At 42.0% G+C, this 18591-nt stretch overlaps 1 protein-coding gene across 1 annotated transcript in view; it reads left to right on the forward strand.

Annotated features, from left to right (window-relative positions):
* The window catches only part of adgrl2a (adhesion G protein-coupled receptor L2a), a 187771-nt gene that overhangs the window by 36084 nt on the left and 133096 nt on the right, over positions 1 to 18591 (forward strand). The window lies entirely within an intron of this gene.

Here is an 18591-nt window from a genome sequence, read left to right on the forward strand (position 1 = left end):
CTGCTTTATCCTCACGAGAGTTGCGGGGTTTGCTGGAGCCTATCCCAGCCATCTTCGGTTGGTAGGCGGGGGACACCCTGAACTGGTTGCCATTCAATCACAGGACACACAGAAACAAACAACCATCCGCGCTCACACTCATACCAAGGGACAATTTTTAGAGTGTGCAATCAGACTGCCATGCATTTTTTGGGGGGAGGACACCGCAGTACCCAGAGAAAACCCATGCAGGCACGGGGAGAACATGCAAACTCCACACAGGAAGGTCAGGGCTGGAATTGAACCCGCTACTTCTGCGCTGTGAGGTCGACGCGCTAACCACTTGATCACCAGGTACACACACACACACACACACACACACTTTATATGTCTCTGTATGGTACTATTTACAATTTACTTCGGTCGAGCTGTTCATTATTAAGCTGAATGGGTAAAATAGAAACATCTCAAAGTTAATAGGAGCCTCACAAAGGGGGGTGAGGGAGTTTCTTGTAAGCCTGTCATCCAATTATCCATTATGCATTCGCTTTCTGAGTCAGGTGCTGTAGAATAGATGAATCCTCCTCTAGAGAAGAGCAAACGGTGTGGGCGGGTGTCGGTGTTTGTGTGTTTGGGCGTAGGTTGTGTTAACATGCTCAGACAAGGTGCTGCGTGAAGGCCGAGCACTGTGGATTACAAGCAAGGCTGATGCTGCGATGCCACCACAGACAAAATGACTCATAATCCCTTAAGAGCTGCCACATATGTCTGCACCGTAAGTCCATTTGTGATACGACAACATGACCTTTGGATTCAGACCCATCTGTTCCGCTTCAAAAATTCACGCAAGAGAGACGGAGTGCTTTAAATTTGGAGCACAGTTTTACAGTGCATCCTCAATGAACAGCACAGATATGACATTGAGCGATGAAAATGAAGTCCGTTTCTAATTTTGATCAAATTACAATTGATACCTTATTGATCATCGAGATGACAATCACAAAATCACACCTCACACACGGAGTGAAAAATCCCTGCCATCCTTACATGCAACATAGTCAGACATGCATTTTCTGTATTGTAGTGTGGCGCTCCCATCATCCCATCGGTGTACAACATATTCCACAAGTTTAGGTTGTTTGTCCAATACAAATAAAGATCAAACAAGAAAGTTTGCTTTTTGAACAAAAGGTGTTTATCATTGCCCACAGACCTCTGCATTTCAGGGAAACTCATACGTTATTTGTCCACCCTTTTTTCATCCATTACATTTAATTAGCTTTCATAACTAAATACCCTGCCCATGTAGTCCGAACATACATCACTATCAAGAAATGTGTTCCCTAACATAATTCAGTTCTCTTGTTACTGTAAATTAAAAACTACTTAGGAAAGTAGAGTGATGCATGCGCTGCATCTTAAAACAACAGTGCAAAGATTGATTTCTCCTTTCTGCTTGCCATTAATTGAGCCTCAACATCCAATCAACAATCTCACAAACAATATAAAAATAGAATTGTTCTGTTTCGGCTGCTGCGATTGGCTGGCAACCAGTTCAGGGTGTCCCCCGCCTATTGCCCTAAGACGGCTGGGATAGGCTCTAGCACCCCCTGGGACCCTAGTGTGGATAAAGCAGTTCGGAAAATGAATGAATGAATGTTTGGTCTATGGCTGTAGTGATAAGCAGCATTTTGTTTGCGCCAAGCATACTTGCACAAACATCGCAAACACAACTCTGGTAGTCACCAAATACATACAATGAAGCTGGTGAACTACATATCCAAATGCTGTTTTATTGTTATTGGGGAATTTTGGACATTATTCCAGACATCACAATGGATACAACAAATAGAGAATAAATCTCATATTGGGGGGCGGGCCGGTAGTCCAGTGGTTAGCACGTCGGCTTCACAGTGCAGAGGTACCGGGTTCGATTCCAGCTGCGGCCTCCCTGTGTGGAGTTTGCATGTTCTCCCCGGGCCTGCGTGGGTTTTCTCCAGGTGCAACGGTTTCCTCCCACATTCCAAAAACATGTGTGGCAGGCGGATTGAACACTCTAAATTGTCCCTAGGTGTGAGTGTGAGCGTGAATGGTTGTTCGTCTCTGTGTACCCTGCCCTGTGATTGGCTGGCAACCGATTCAGGGTGTCCCCGCCTTCTGCTCGAAGACAGCTGGGATAGGCTCCAGCACCCCCCGCGACCCTAGTGAGGATCAAGCGGTTCGGAAGATGAATGAATGAATGAATTTTGGAGAGACTATAATAGACATTTTATCGGCCAAAATGTATGTTTTTGTCCATAAAAACGACAACGAAATAGGATTGGCTGGTCATTTTATTGTCGATTGGTCATTTGCCCAGTGGCGCAAAGTATCATGGTCTATGTAGTTCACAATTCTGCGTTAGGTTTTAACGGTGTTATCAGCCAAACACTGATGCACCTACTTGTTAAGGCACACACAAATTGTGAATCAAGCCAATTTTGGGAGGAACTCAACATTACGCTCCCCTTCATCTGGCAGTTAGCATGGTTCTTAACACAATTTTAATATTGCCGTGATCATTACATCCCCAGTATTAACAGAGGACCCTCTAATCTCATCTAGGTCCTGCAGTCGCGTCTACACAAACCTATACGGTTCCAAATTATGCCCGGCATCCACTGACACCTTTTTCTACTCCTCAACTTTCAAAACTGTTACTGAAGATGAACTAGAGCTCTGTGATGAACCTGTCATGCCCGAGGAAGTTAAAGATGCTATCAATCTTAAAAACAAAGCAACAAATCACCTGGTATAGATGGATTGGTCTCAGAATTGTCAGAACCTTTCTTAACTGAACTACCTCGTTTCCCATACAAAGAGAACAACTTAGAAATTCTCACGTTTCCTATTTATTATCTGAACATCAATAAATGTAAACATTACAATTAAGAAATGTGCCAAATCTAACCTTTACAGCATTCTCAAATTAAGCGTGATTGAGTGTTTTTGAATCATTTTAGCAAATGGTAAAAACAAGAGATGACACCTCCAAGTTAAACCTAATCATTCAAAAATTCCACAGTAAATTAAACCAATGAGCTCGCTCTTTATGAAATTTGTCATTGAAAGGGAAATTATGTGCTGTTCAGTTTCAAGCAGAAAAGGAATTATAAAATAAAGGGTAAATAGTACCTTTTTGAGAATTATATACACTGTGGGTCGGTTGACTGGTTAGCACGTCAGCTTTATAGTGCAGAGATGAAGGGTTCGATTCTGGCCCTGGCCTTCCTGTGCGGAGTTTGCGTGTTCTCCCTGTGCCTGAGTGGGTTTTCTCCAGGTACTCTTGGAAGAATGTATGTTTGGCCCCTTTGAAGATAGTATTTGAAAATCAATTATATTTACTTACCTTGGAAGGAAGCCATGTTTTATTGCTTTCAATAACAAAGTCAAACAATACATTCTTACAATGAAGTACTGTAACTCAGAATGCACTGAAACGATTGAAACTTGCACTGTTTTAAGTGCATGTCTCTAAACTCCTAGTATGATGCTCAGCATAATTTTTTTTCAATTTTTTTCTCTCCTTTCTCATTCTTTCCGTATCTGCCCCCCCACCCTCCATGACTATTATATTTGCACTGCTTAATATGCATGATATATTGAGAGAGGCACATCTGTGAATTCTATGGTTATAACGTTTTGGAGCGTGGGGGTTGTTAAACCAAAAGATACAGGAATTTGTGAATATGACATATGTAAGGATTTGTGTCTTTTTAGTGGTTCATGTTTGAGACTAAAGTCTGGACACGTAGAATAATTAAATGTTTTTCATTTAATTCAACTGTTAATTCATTATTAAGAGTCCCACCCACAACCCCCCCACCCTACAGTTTAAGCGCTCGAAATTGAAGGAAATGTAGATTTACGGAATTGACTTCATGATAATTTAGCGAAACACATTGTTTGCTTCGTTAATGATGGAAATAATAATAAAGATTTTTTGAATAAAAAAAGTTGAATTAATTTTGAAGTTGAAGTTGGATCTATGTGTCTTACCGATGTGCTCAAACTACACAAACCCTGACACTATGTTATCAAAGTGTTACAGGGTTTCATTTTACAGTGAGTGTATGAACAGGAGTGAAAGCCAACAGTCATAGTACATGGTTATTTATCCAGCTAGCCTGGCCTCTCTGCACCCCAGTCAGATTTATATCACTGAGGTTGGAAGTGCATGTAGATCCCAGTGCTTTAGTAGCTCTCATGAATTCACTTCGCTTGTAACATTGTCAATCATGCATCAAGGTGGATGTCACAACCATCCTGTATCGAAACTCAACACTGGACATCTATGAAACCGTTGTGGGGCACATAAGTAGAGGGAGTGCACATTCTATTTTGAGAGCAAATCTAATCATAATAAAAGACACAGTTCCTGTTTTGGATTTTGCGTGTAGTTTTAGAATAAATGCTGTTCATATCGATCTACTGTGATGTTATTTTGTCATTTTCAGAGTGCAGAATACTAATTGCAGCCTGCAACTTGCCACAATTTATAGTACGTTGCATTACAGTCCATTTTTTTACTTTTAACAGTTCAACCTAGGCAGAGTGAGACTGAGTGCCAGCCTAATTGTATATCATTTGGCCTCAAATGCAATGCTTTGTGTTTATTCATTCTTAGGTGATTTCACGTGATCCGACATAAACTCAAGTGTGTGTTATAAGGTATTACTTATCAGGCTCATCATTCAGTAACATAAAAAGGTTTACATACACAACAATGCTGATGTGTGAAACTGTCCATTGAAATGGCGCAGATGCATCCGACCCCTTCACATACCTTTCTTTGACTGCCTCTTAGAATCATGCCTTTGATGCTCAGAAGGTTGCCATTATTCTTGCCTTTACTTTAATGGAAAGCTATTGCCAAATAACTGTGTTTATTATGACCCACTACTTGTTTGTCCTAGTGAGGGACTTTGCCTTGGACCTGTTGAGCATTTTGAACTTGAATGAGGACAAGTCCAAATCATGCAAACATGGTAACGTTCGGTCAGACTACAACTGGTAGTAAAGCAGATCAGATAAAGTGAGGTGCCAATCTGACTGACTCGGTCTAAATCATTGTAAACAAGCAGGTCACGTGAAACATTTAGCAAACAGAGGAAGCTGATAAGAAAGTAAGACTCGGCGAAACTAAACGCCTTCTAATGTAAAGGAGTCGCAAGAGTTTTATTTCCTGATTGGGTGGTTTGTTTTTGGCCAGGAAGAGACGACCCTAACCCCCTGAAGAAATCTGATCTGGGAACGGGGTTCAGCAGCTTGCCACAATTATCCTAGAGGTCCTTTTACATCCACGTTGTTGTTTCCTCCAAGGTCTGGCCCAATAAGGGGTGTTGCAGGAGAAGAACAAAGCACTTGGCAAAGCCTTTATCATCCCATCAGCAACACTGCATGACACAGGAAGACAGCCAGACATGCACGGGTGATCCTTTTCTTGGCCCAGTCTGTTTTTAAGTGGCTTCTCTGCCACTTCACGGTGGCTGATAGGAGCCCGTTTGGAAATCAGACGTAACTCGGCTGCCTGGAGGTGTCCTGCAATAAAGGCAATAAGCAGATCCAGTCCCAATAATAAAAGTTCCTAGCAGCAAGTCTTGGGTTGCTTTGAAAGTGTGTCGTCTTACCTTCTGATGAAGTTCCAGCTGTCAGTTAGGTTTGCACCACAGGGCATAGAAGTCATGTAGTATGAAATTCTGCAATGGATGACTGAAAGACACAGGGAAGTATGGCTGATGCATGGATTGTTAACTGAACTGCTAAATATATCAGCACCCATTCTGGTGGCCACAATCATTTAAATGAATTACATTATTTCAAATTCTCACACAAAAAAAAGCAATAACCCATGGACTTATTTTGACTACAAAATATTTTTGAGATTACCGGTGTTTAAATGACCCATTACAGGCGCAGAATACACTGCATTCGCAGCTGCGATGTCATGTTGTCCTTCTATTAGTTAGCGCTAATGTTGCTTATTTAACTTAAATTTAAAGATGGACTTTTATGAGACAAGTGAATGCTGTACTATTATGATTTGAAAGACATGTGATCCTCTTTATTCATTTGTAATTCAAATTGCATTTGCCAAGCAATGTGTGTGACTGGTTTATCCTACGTGGAACCTGACGATGGTGTCCTTTAAGCGAAACAAAAGAGCCTGTAGCATGAAGATTTTTGTAAAAATCGATCATGGTAGGAAGATAGTTTTTTAAATGCCACGTTAACATGGTCAGTAGAATCAGTCATAAATAACAATCGATAATATTTACTTGGCCAATATGTTATTAGAAATGATTCGTTTCGTAATTATTCGTGAATGTCATTCATCAATGTAAAGAATCTGATCATGTCACATTAATTATTTATCACAATAAATGTCAGTGCTTCAGGAAACCTAAATATCCATGTGCAGCTTTTTATTTGAATACATGTCTGCAAGTGTTTACATTTTCAAATGATCTATTACTGGATAGAACATTCCGAGGAAATCACAATGTCCCGTCACTGGTGAGGTATTTTTAGGGCACTCATGTGTTGACTCCTGGACTTTATGTTATGTGGTTTTGTCTCAGGTGTCACGAACTACAGGGTCTTTTCTTAAACAGATGACTGGCAAGGCGTCCAGCCGCAATGCACACCATCTCTCAGCCAAAGAAAATAGATGGTTGATTATATCATTTTGATATCAAGAGAAATATAATAAAATTAATAATAACCAATGAAATGGAAAAGTAGAGAGGTTAAGGAAATATGTATCCATTTCAGATACAACTGGCTACTAAATCCATTCATTCGCCTTCACACCAGATCATAGTGTTTTAACAAGTTTGGAGCCCGAGCTTTGAGATGTCAAACTCATATATACCTTATTAATCTAATTTATGTGCCATATATGTCTTCTTGGGGATAGGCTGCCTAATTATCCCACACGATGAATGATATTGTAGTGCTTTATTAATGTTCCAAGGTACTACCAGGGAAAACCAATAAATACGACACAGGGGATTGTGGCGAATAAATCGGAAATGTTTCAGACTTTTAATGAAGCACTGTCAATGCAAACCACATGTGCCCTTATTTAAATATGCACATGCACCTTTTACAGAGGTGTTACTGTATATTGAGGATGTGTAAGAGATGCTAGCTGGCATAGTTTTGGGTTCTTTTTGGTATGAAGAGCAGCGGCTCTGCATACAGATAAGCTTTCTGCATCCTTTTTATGATGATGATATTGCTCACTAGGTAGAGCTAATTAGTACCTTGGGGCCCTGGCGTAACTAAAGTATATTTTTCAAGAAGTCAAATTCCATTACATGTAATAGGAAAAAGTTAGCGTTACAGGGGTGGTAGAGCAAAGGGATTAGGACATCAAGGTACCAGGCTTGATTTATCTCATCTCTCATTGAAACATAATGGAAAATCAAACATCATTATTGGTACATTGAACCATAAAAGACAAATGTGTGTTTCTGCTCACACCGTGTTTACTTCAGTGTTTTATGTGCTCCCCTAGGAGGAGTTTGGGCCTGTTGCAGGTCGGCTATAAATCCCAAACTTATCTACTTTTTCAGTCGCAGAGGGAGGTTTGCTGTCTGGCTGAAGATGGACCGCTTCTCAGGTTTAGATAGAGACCTCTATGACAGGCTCCACTGAGGACTGAATGGACAGCTTTGTCTGATGGATGGTCATCCTCCCCCGCAAATCACAAAGCTCTCCAAGAGAGACAGTGACAAAAGTAAGGTTGGTGGTGCTAGGCAAGTCAGAGGACATTTAAAGAGCTACACCCAGTAGTTCATCATACACTCACTGACCACAACATTTAGTACACAAATCATGTCATCCTATTCAAGTCATAGATCACAAATTGGATATGTTCAGTTTTGATTGACACAGTCAGAGAGATATCCATTTCAGAATATGGTTATAACTGTGGTTGTCATTTTCAGAGGTGTCAAATTTCAATGCATCACACTGAGAGACCCCTCCCCAAAACAAAAACAAAACAAACAAAATAAAAACACTGTTCAAGGGCAATGGTGAATTAGAGTTTATATCCAAGCTGACTTTGGATAAGAAGCAGGGCCCACTCTGACCCTGGATTTTTTGCCAGCCAATCGCGAGGAATATTTGGCTTCCCAATATAGCCAGATGATTGAAAAGCATGCACTTTATTTTGGGGGAAAGATTTATACAACTGTTATATTGGATCTTGTCGGATGATACAGCTTGTGCACTTGACCTTAAAAGACAATTACAAGGCTCTGTTAGAATCAAATGTTGTTTTTTGTGCCAAAATATACAGTGAACGCTCTAAAGAAGGTTTATTATGGCTTGGAAACAATTTTCCCATAGGGCAAAATGAGAATATAGAGACATTACACCCTCATGTACTGTACAAGTAATATTTTTAACATTCTTAATGATTTGGACTTTAGCATAAAACTAAAACAACACCGTACCCTACTTTTAGGGAGGGGGGGGGCACAATACTTTAATGTTTCATTAAATGCCCCCCCCCCCCCCCCAAAAAGATGTAGCCTTTTCATTGTTGTGCACTAATAAAATGCAAACCTGTCTTTTCCACTTCCAAAGGGTTTGGTTAGTATCTCCAACAACCAATGGGTGAAGGTAATAAAACAACTGTGATGAATAATAAGTGACAAAGTGATAATTAATTTCAACCCTCCATTTGTACAAATACTGACAAAATGTTGTACCTTTGCACATCTCTCTCTGAAGACCGATGACAATGTGTTTTGAACAAAAGCTTTTAAGCAGTTATTGTGCCTCCCATTTGACAGTAAATTGTGAAATGCAAATCCCCGTTGTCAGACAAAAAAAAACCCTGCTGTCAGTGAAAAAAGGTGACCCAAAATATATCCTTTAGTGGCTGCACATTGAGTCGAAGGAAACAAAATTGTCCTTCAGAGCCTGTTATTATTTGAGCAAGCTATTGCCATGCACGCTGCAGAGTGAACCCGGAGCAGCGGTTGCATTTGCTGTACACTCCACTGCAAAATGAGACTAGTCAAGCCCTAATGTAACCAGCAAAAGCTGGATAAAAATCTATACAAACTCAATTACGAATCAATTTGAGTTTGTGTCAGACAGTCTGGTGCCAACAGAGTGGATTTTTTATTAACTTATGGTCTGGGAAGAATGAAACACTTTTCATTTGTGTACTTCACTATGTTGCTTCATGATTCAGAGGAAGGGTGTTCACACTTGGTCTCACAAGGAGGATTGGTCTGACAATTGTGAAACTAACCCGTAAAAAAATGGTTTGTTTTCAATGTTTTACTGCTTAAGTTTTACCATACTGACGGTACTGTAATGAGGGGGAAGGCCCATTTGTTGTGCATCAGTCGTTCATTGATCTTTTCGATAAAATCATCTCCATTTGAGGACAATGTGAGTTTGTTTGAGTTCACATGGATTTTACAGTGCATCAATCTGTCCTGCAGTTGAAATTAGGTCATTGGCTTGAATATTAATGATCCATTATGACAACTCTCTGCTAGTCTGTGTCAAAATGTTAATTCTGGGATGAGCACATGAGAGCCCAGACTTAAAACTCTTTACCCCTGCAAATGTTTGGTAAGTAAAAATATACATACAGATACATGGGGATTGAATGCATTTTCCTTACCTAGTTCTTCACACACAATATTTGGATTTAGCACCATTTTTTTAAATCGCTCGCTGGATATATGGATGCCTTTTTAGAGGCTCACAGAGTCTACAGCTGTGATGGCTCAAAAGGTTATTGATTTGAGCACGACAGCCAGGTGGCCAATGGGCCGCCACATAACGTTGTCATTTTGCTCATAGAAAAGCTGTGCGTCCCTCCAGGAATGACAGCTGAGTGTGTCCTGAAATGTAATGGTTCATTATATAAACCCTTAGCTTCCCGGGATTACAATACAGCTGTCAATCAAATCATTATTTGTATTGCCACTGTCATGATATTGTCGTGTGTCCAGAAAAAGCATCTGGACAAACAAACAGATCCCATTGGTTCTATTAAAAGTTGCCCTACAGTAGTTTGTTGGGTCCCCCCCCACAGCCCCCGCCCCCTAACTCATAACACAATGCCACTTGGCAGGAATGGCTAGTTTCTCCCATAAGGTCAATAAAGCACAACCAAGAAATGACAGCATTTCCCCCCAGACATTTAAACCCAGAGTGTGATGGCCTCTCATTAGTAAGAAAGTGGGTCACAAAGGATATAGTAGTTATCAATTGTTGGATGAGAAATGGAAGTTTGTGCCAACCCCATCTTGGGAAATGAAACAACCCTCGCAGTAGTCATTTACTATGTTTCTGCCAAGAGCAACAGCAAAGATTAGAAACGGTGTAGAATGCTTGGCATGGCCGTTTTCGAACAAGCTGACAGAATATTTGAGACTTTTGGTCCAACCTTGGTTGCACAGCTACAATCGGGAGTAAGGTGGGATGTGACGATGCAAAAGTATGATGAGACTATGTATGCTGTTGATTGACAAATTACTGACTTCAGTAGATGGATTTCCCCTCCGAACTTACTTTTCGGCCACATTGGTCAAAGAAAATTTCAAGGGAGTAAATTGGTATTAGAGGTAAAGCTACTCAAAAAGTAAACATTGCTTCATGTATGTTGAAGACAAACGTATAACTGTTACTGCTATTCCCTCATTTATAAGGTTATAGAATCCAGAATTTTCTTTGGTACTACTCAGACCTCCGCTGTAGAAGTGTTAAACAATAGTTTGGAATATTTAAAAATTTTACAGCTTGCTTGGTGACTTTTTGCATTTACTGCAATGCCCGATGCGCAAATTCTCCTATTGTAAGCCAGTGCACCATCCATCCAATGTGGCTGTTATTTTAAGGTAATTGCTGCTTAAAGAGAGTGAATCGTACCCGCAGTATCAAGCTGTCACGGAGTCCAATTGTTTTTTTTTCTTCTACTTTGTCTTGCTTCTCCTTCTTTTTTGTGCTCCCCCAAGATGCTCAAAATCACATGCGCGCTGTTGATGTATCTTGAAGATGATTATCCATTGAGATTGAGCTTCTCGAGCTTAACACGCCCAAGGGAGCCTCATCACCCCCACCATAATAGACAAGAACAAAAGGAGGGGAGCGTGAAAGTGAGGCATGAATTCCACTGAGCTACAACAAAGAACACACTCAAATTTTCAATACCCAAACCACCACATCCCCCCCCCCCCCCCCCACAGACACACACACACACACACGGTCTATAGCGCCATTAAACCTGCATGCCATGTGGGTATCATCATCCTCATCTGACTTGAGGTGAGCTGTACAAACACATTTTGTTCAGTCTGCTTACAGCTGTCATTAATTTAATTGCAAGACCGTGTTTACACATCATTCATATACAGTACAGTATATTCGTATGTATTCATATGTATTTGTTTGGGGGGGGGGTGCGTTTTGTCTAAATATGCATGCATTCTTTGATAACACCCATTTTCAGAAACTGGCTGAGGTGGAAAAAGAAAATTCCAATTCAGATTTCACCGTTGAAAATATCCATACATCATATTAGCCACTGCATTAGACCTTCAGAATTTTGGATATAAGAACCCCACAAAAACAACACTTTGTTTAAATGGAGAGTGAAAGTTGAGGAGGATCAGTTCATGCCTACTTTTACATGGCCTCATTATTTTTGTAGTCGTTAGATTTTTCCGCTCTTTGTTTTTGATCTATCTTCTCAAAGTCCAACAGAAGAAAGATCTGTTTAGCTTTGGAGTGCTTTTCACATGGCATATCTTAAAACTACCTTCAGGAATCCATTGTGTTTTCATTTCTGAAAGTTGTTTTAATGTTTTGACTGGACGCAGTTGGACCCGGGTCTTCTAGTCTAAGTACAAAGTACTTCACCTACCAAAATCATGCACCAGGAGTGGTTTGTCAATTTCTCATTCAAAATCATCCCATGGCTGACTGGAAGCAAGTCCAGGGTGCTGGTCTTGGGCCTCAGGCTCAAACCATACTTTGATGTTTTAAATTTACATTTAAGTGCCATAGTCAGGAGTAATTCCATTTCACGATGAGTACTAGCATTATTTCTTTGTTTTACGGAACCCTTTGCTGTTGATTGGGGAAAACAACTGAAACGGCTCACCTTTACCACACGTTGCTTTACCAGCAATTTCAAATGCACTTTTATGTTGGCAAACACCTTCTGGGTGGGGTTTATTTTTTTCAGCGTTGGGAAAAATTAGAAAAATACTCCTACTTCAACCTTCCTGTTCCATCGATACATATTGGCATTCAGTAATTTGCCTCCATACAAACACACACACACACACACACTCTTCTACCGAGTGTGAAATGGATGCTACCATGTCCATTTTTCCCTGCCAAATCAAAGAGTTAAAGATTTATCTCTTAAATGAGAACCTGTGGTAAACAAGCTAATCTGTTTGGCGGTGCTCACGGTCATGGCTGAATAAAACATTTGACAACGCTAAGCCCCTGAATCTTCCTATCTTTCTCTGGCAAAAGGCCTCTCTCTGCCTCCCTTCGGGGGTTCTTCATTGTTAATCCTACCGATCGCGTTCTTCGAGCTTTTCTTCTACCCCTCCACAGGGGTGTGGCCAGACTTTTGTCTTGTCTGGCCGAGAGTTCATTATGCGTTTGGCGACCAGCTAATGCAATAACGTGCATCACGTGTCCCTACCGGCCATCAGAGCAGCACTCTGCTCCTCTTCCTTTTCTCTTTTCCCTGATCTTGTGGAGTCAGTCTGCCACCTCTCCAGTGGTGACAGGTTATCTCAAAGGTATTTAATCATTTGTCTTGCAAAACCCCTTTTAATTGAAATTACCCTCTGGATGATACGCTGCAGTGGCCTTATCGAAGTAGAGATATTGTGGATCAGGTCTTGCTGTGGTTTGATCTTGTCATTGCCTGCATTCACTTCTCATCTTCGCTTTGTCATCTTATACAAATGTACATTTAGATTGTGTTCTTACATTCCAAGTCAAACATTCTGCTTTTGTGGGTGACAAAACTGCTGCTGCTGTTGGAGGCTTGTAAAGTGCAGTAGACTGCATGCTGTTGTTATTTGTTAGAAAAGAAGTATGGTGAAGGACATGACATCATAATGCAAATTCTGCGAAAAACAATTACAGATGAATGTTCTTTTAGTTGACCTGTTAACCATTTGGGTCACAATAGAACTAGAAAAAAACATTTTGGGGGTCAGGCTGAAACGGATTAATGGCATTTCCATTCATTTCAATGGGGAAATATGATTTGAGATATAAGTGGACCGAATTAAACTCATTTCTCAGGGTACCATTGTATCTCCTCAGGCAGTCTGGGTGACAATAGAAGCATTCCTTCCTGCCCAGAATCCAAAATCATCTTACACCTCATCCATCCATCCATCCATCTTCTACCGCTTATCCGGGGCCGGGTCGCGGGGGCAACAGCTTTAGCAGGGAAGCCCAGACTTCCCTCTCCCTAGCTACTTCTTCCAGCTCTCCCCGGGGGATCCCGAGGCGTTCCCAGGCCAGCTGGGTGACATAGTCTCTCCAGCGTGTCCTGGGTCTTCCTCGGGGTCTCCTCACGGTGGGACATGCCCGGAACACCTCACCAGGGAGGCGTTCAGGAGGCATCCGAATCAGATGCCCAAGCCACCTCATCTGGCTCCTCCCGATGTGGAGGAGAAGCGGCTCGACTCGGAGCCCCTCCTGGATGACCGAGCTTCTCACCTTATCTCTAAGGGAGAGCCCGGACACCCTCAAAACTCATTTCGGCCGCTTGTATCCGGGATCTCGTTCTTTCGGTCACGAACCATAGCTCGTGACCATAGATGAGGGTTGGAACGTAGATCGACCGGTAAATTAAGAGCTTCGCCCTTTGGCTCAGCTCCTTCTTCACCACGACAGACCGATACAACGTCCGCATCACAGCAGACGCTGCACCGATCCGCCTGTCGATCTCTCGCTCCCTCCTGCCCTCACTCGTGAACAAGACCCCAAGATACTTGAACTCCTCCACTTGGGGCAAGATCTCCCCCCCGACCCGGAGGGGGCACTCCACCCTTTTCCGACTGAGGACCATGGTTTCAGATTTGGAGGTGCTAATTTTCATCCCAACCGCTACACACTCGGCTGCGAAACGCTCCAGTGAGAGTTGGAGAGCCCTGTTTGAAGGAGCCAACAGCACCACATCATCTGCAAAAAGCAGGGATGCAATACTGAGGCCACCAAAACGGACCCCCTCAACGCTTCGGCTGCGCCTAGAGATTCTGTCCATAAAGGTTATGAACAGAATCTGTGACAAAGGGCAGCCTTGGCGGAGTCCTACCCTCACTGGAAACGATTCCGACTTACTGCCGGAAATGCGAACCAAACTCTGACATCGGTGGTATAGTGACCGAACAGCCCGTATCAGGGGGTTCGGTACTCCATACCCACAAAGCACCCCCCACAGAACTCCCCGAAGGACACGGTCAAACGCCTTCTCCAAATCCACAAAACACATGTAGACTGGTTGGGCGAATTCCCACATTCCCTCGAGAACCCTGCTAAGGGTGTAGAGCTGGTCCACTGTTCCACGGCCGGGACGAAAACCATAATGCTCCTCCTCAATCTGAGGCTCGACTTCCTGACGGACCCTCCTCTCCAGCACCCCTGAATAGACCTTACCAGAGAGGCTGAGGAGTGTGATCCCTCTGTAGTTGGAACACACCCTCCGGTCCCCCTTTTTAAAAAGAGGGACTACCACCCCGATCTGCCAATCCAGAGGCACTCTCCCCGTTGACCACGCGATGTTGCAGAGGCGTGTCAACCAGGACAGCCCCACAACATCCAGAACCTTGAGGAACTCCGGGCGGATCTCATCCACCCCTGGGGCCTTGCCACAGAGGAGCTTTTTAACCACATCGGTGACTTCAACCACAGAGATAGGAGAGCCCACCTCAGAGTCCCCAGGCTCTGCTTCCTCCAAGGAAGGCGTGTTGGTGGAGTTGAGGAGGTCTTCGAAGTACTCTGCCCACCTGTGTACTTCAAAATTTGATTTGTGCTATTGAACTTGACTGGCCAGAAATAAAAAATGGCACGGCCCTGTCATCTTACATCATCTTCCCTCCATGAAACAATAAGTTCCCTGCTAACAACTGTACTGGTGTACAGTACTTATTTATGAGTATAAATCCAGGTTGTTGATTTTTGTATATTTGCCTTTTTAATCTCTTTGCTAACGCATATGTCTCATCGGCACTGGTGTAACACTTTTGAGTCACAAGTCAAGTCAGCACCATTTTCGTTGGCCTTGTGTGTTTTTGAAAGAAATGGTTTTGCTGCAGTCTCATCAGTCAGCATAATTAGCAAACTGCTAATTTCACATTTCACTGGTTCTGGCCCATTAAACACTCATGCAGATATCCCGTAATTAGGCCAGTAGGAATCGGTGATTTAAATTATGGACAATTTGTAAATTATCTGCGCGCACATGTGCTTGCACATGCACACCTTGTGAGACAACATAATTAAAACTACATATCGTTTGGTGAGGACATTATTTGGCCATCGGAACATTATATCTATTGGGTAAAAAAAAGTAACTCATGCTCATCAAGTTGGCTTTGGTTTGCCAATAGGACTATATACACATCACCTTGGTTCAATACCTGCTTGTCGCGCAGCATGCAATTTAATTCAACTCAGCAAGCCAAATTCAATTTGAAAAGGCACTTATCATAGAGCAAAGTAAACAACCTCATGCAACAACCACCCCTCAAAGCAGAATAAAGTCAACACTAGCTGCACAATTTTGTTTGTATTTTTTTTAACAAACACGTTGCAACACATGCACATGGAGTCATCATCAGTAAATCTATTGGGCGGTGTGTGTGTGTGTGTGTGTGTGTGTGTATTGGGTGGTTGAATGCAATTAGAGGACCAAGACCATTCAACTATTTTGCAAAGGCTCCAAACGTCATTCCAGGTATTGACAAATGTTTATTTTGTGACTGTTTGTTATACAAAAAAAAAGTTTCTTACAATGAATGACAAGTGTGATTAAATCAGTGTTATGTCTGATTTATTAATTAGTGTTACTATGCACTTGCATTTGTGGACTGTATTACTGAACAGGAGACAATAATACAACGTTAAGAAAATATTTGTTTATACATTTAAGAAAAATAAGAGAAGAAAGCACATCAATAGTCATATTTACTTTTTTACAAAAAATGGCATTGATTTTAATAAGTCCTTGAAAGTCAAATTAATTCAATCAAATACACTTTTTTACATAACTGATTTCTAAAGGCGCAAAGAGATTCAGGTGTCAAGATAGCGAAAACTGCATAGAGAACAGAAGGAGGTTAGGACAGCAGATGGAGGGGTGTGTGGAAAGGTGAACGTTTCCGGACGCGAGTGAAATGCCACGTGGCACTCAGACGACCCACCGGAGCTACCTGAGACTTGAGTGTGAGTGAAACAGGAGTGCTTTGTTGACAAGCCGTCACTGAGAGACTCCGACAAGGGCTTTCAGCAAACCGCCGTCTACTCCTACCATACCCGCCCTCTACTCTCTCCCCCTGACACACCCGCTTGAATCCTACACCACAATGTATGTCACCACTGTCATTAGCGTAATTGCTGATCACGTACACAATTGTCTCAGTCAAATCTACCAGGCATTCATCAATCCTCAATGAGCTTTTCTTTACGATGATTGATCTGAATTGGAGCTTTTCTTCATGCTCTTCTTTTATAGACCTTGTTTGTCTACTTTCACCATCTTCGGGGTGAAATGTCTAAATGTTTAAGGCCCGCACTCAAAGTCTTTTGTGAGAAACTACCGGCCAGATGTTGCGGTCTCCAGATGAAAACTGACAGCTTGCTTCTGAGCCGTGTTGACAGATATGAGGACATTGTGTCATACACAGGTAGCAGTGAGAAATTGCCCATATTATTCTTGTTGGCAGTCATGCTTTTGGAATTCAAAGCTGTGAAACTCACCGTTGTTATTGACTGATTTTACTGTGAGATATCTGTTTTTGTCAGTCTAACTTGCTTTTTAGTGACCGAAATAAGTATCTGGCCATAGAATTAGGCACAAGTGCACACCTTCTGCCAAATAAAGCTCATATTGCTTCATTCTGATAGAGTCTTGAAGAGGTAATGATTGGACAAGGTTTTGCTTTAGAGCAGCTAAAAAGATTGTAATGCAAATTTTAGAGATGCATTGAAGCTCACCAACCACAATTCAGAGTATTGATAACATTCCAAAACATGTCACGCATGTTTTTGGAATGTGGGAGGAAACCAGAGTACCCGTAGAAAACCCACACAGGCACGGTGAGAGCATGCAAACTCCACACAGGAAGGCCAAAGCCTGCACCTCTTCACTGTGCGGCCGGCGTGCTAACCAGTCGACCATAATATATATATTTTAACGTAACGGTGTGCTGGCACTGGACTCTTACATCTTTGAATGCGAGTCCTGTTATTTCATGTAACGTAATAGTCTACACACATTTTTCCTTGCACCTCTGGTTGAGGCTGCTCCATTTGGATTAAGCCCCCCCACCCCCACCCCCCCACCCCTCACACACACACTAAAGAAAACATTTCCACAGTTCATACCTTGATGCTCACTGAACTGAGATCTTGTGATGTAGGCTGAGGTGTCCCATTATGGACTTATTGCCAAGAGGTTCCACTGCAGTTATTTTTGAATGAAAAATGAACGTGTCCTTATTTTTTGGTCTACCGTAGATGCTTAACTTTGACCTCTGGTTGAAGCTGCTCCATTTGGATTAAGCCCCCCCACCCCCCACACACACACTAAAGAAAACATTTCCACAGTTCATACCTTGATGCTCACTGAACTGAGATCTTGTGATGTAGGCTGAGGTGTCCCATTATGGACTTATTGCCAAGAGGTTCCACTGCAGTTATTTTTGAATGAAAAATGAACGTGTCCTTATTTTTTGGTCTACCGTAGATGCTTAACTTTGACACCTGCAACCATTTATTCACTTTTGATGACTGATTTGAAAAGGTTTCCTTCACCGTGAAAGTGTCAAAGGCATTGAGGGTTTTTTTGTTTTGTTTTGTTTTACGGCTGCTTTATGAACATGACTTTAGAAAAAATGGTCTTCATTCTAAGATTTGTGCTTCTCACTAAGCAGTGGATATGACCGGTTTCAAGAGGCAAGAGATGGTGTTGGAGGTGAGCAGTCCTCCATTAGTATCAGGTGTTGAATTTAAGCTTATTAACTACTCAGAGTCCCCTGAAGCCATGACCTCCCATCCTCTGCCATACACGCTCATTCAGTTTAATTTTATAGGCAGCAATCATGACTTTTCTTCAGTGAAAGTAAGCCTCCAACGCTTGCTGCGTTACATTTTGCCAAGATGAGAATTGACTGTGCACTTAGAAAAGCCTTCAATCGGATATCGAATCATTTCCAAGGTCGTGTCAGAGGGAAACAACAACCATTTACACCTTCTTCTCCATGCTTACTACTTAATGCAGCTGGCACTCAAACAGATTGACACATGCCTTAATGCTCACATGCATGCATG

The sequence above is a fragment of the Hippocampus zosterae genome, chromosome 8 (genome assembly GCF_025434085.1).
Source record: "Hippocampus zosterae strain Florida chromosome 8, ASM2543408v3, whole genome shotgun sequence".
Classification (NCBI taxonomy): domain Eukaryota; kingdom Metazoa; phylum Chordata; class Actinopteri; order Syngnathiformes; family Syngnathidae; genus Hippocampus; species Hippocampus zosterae.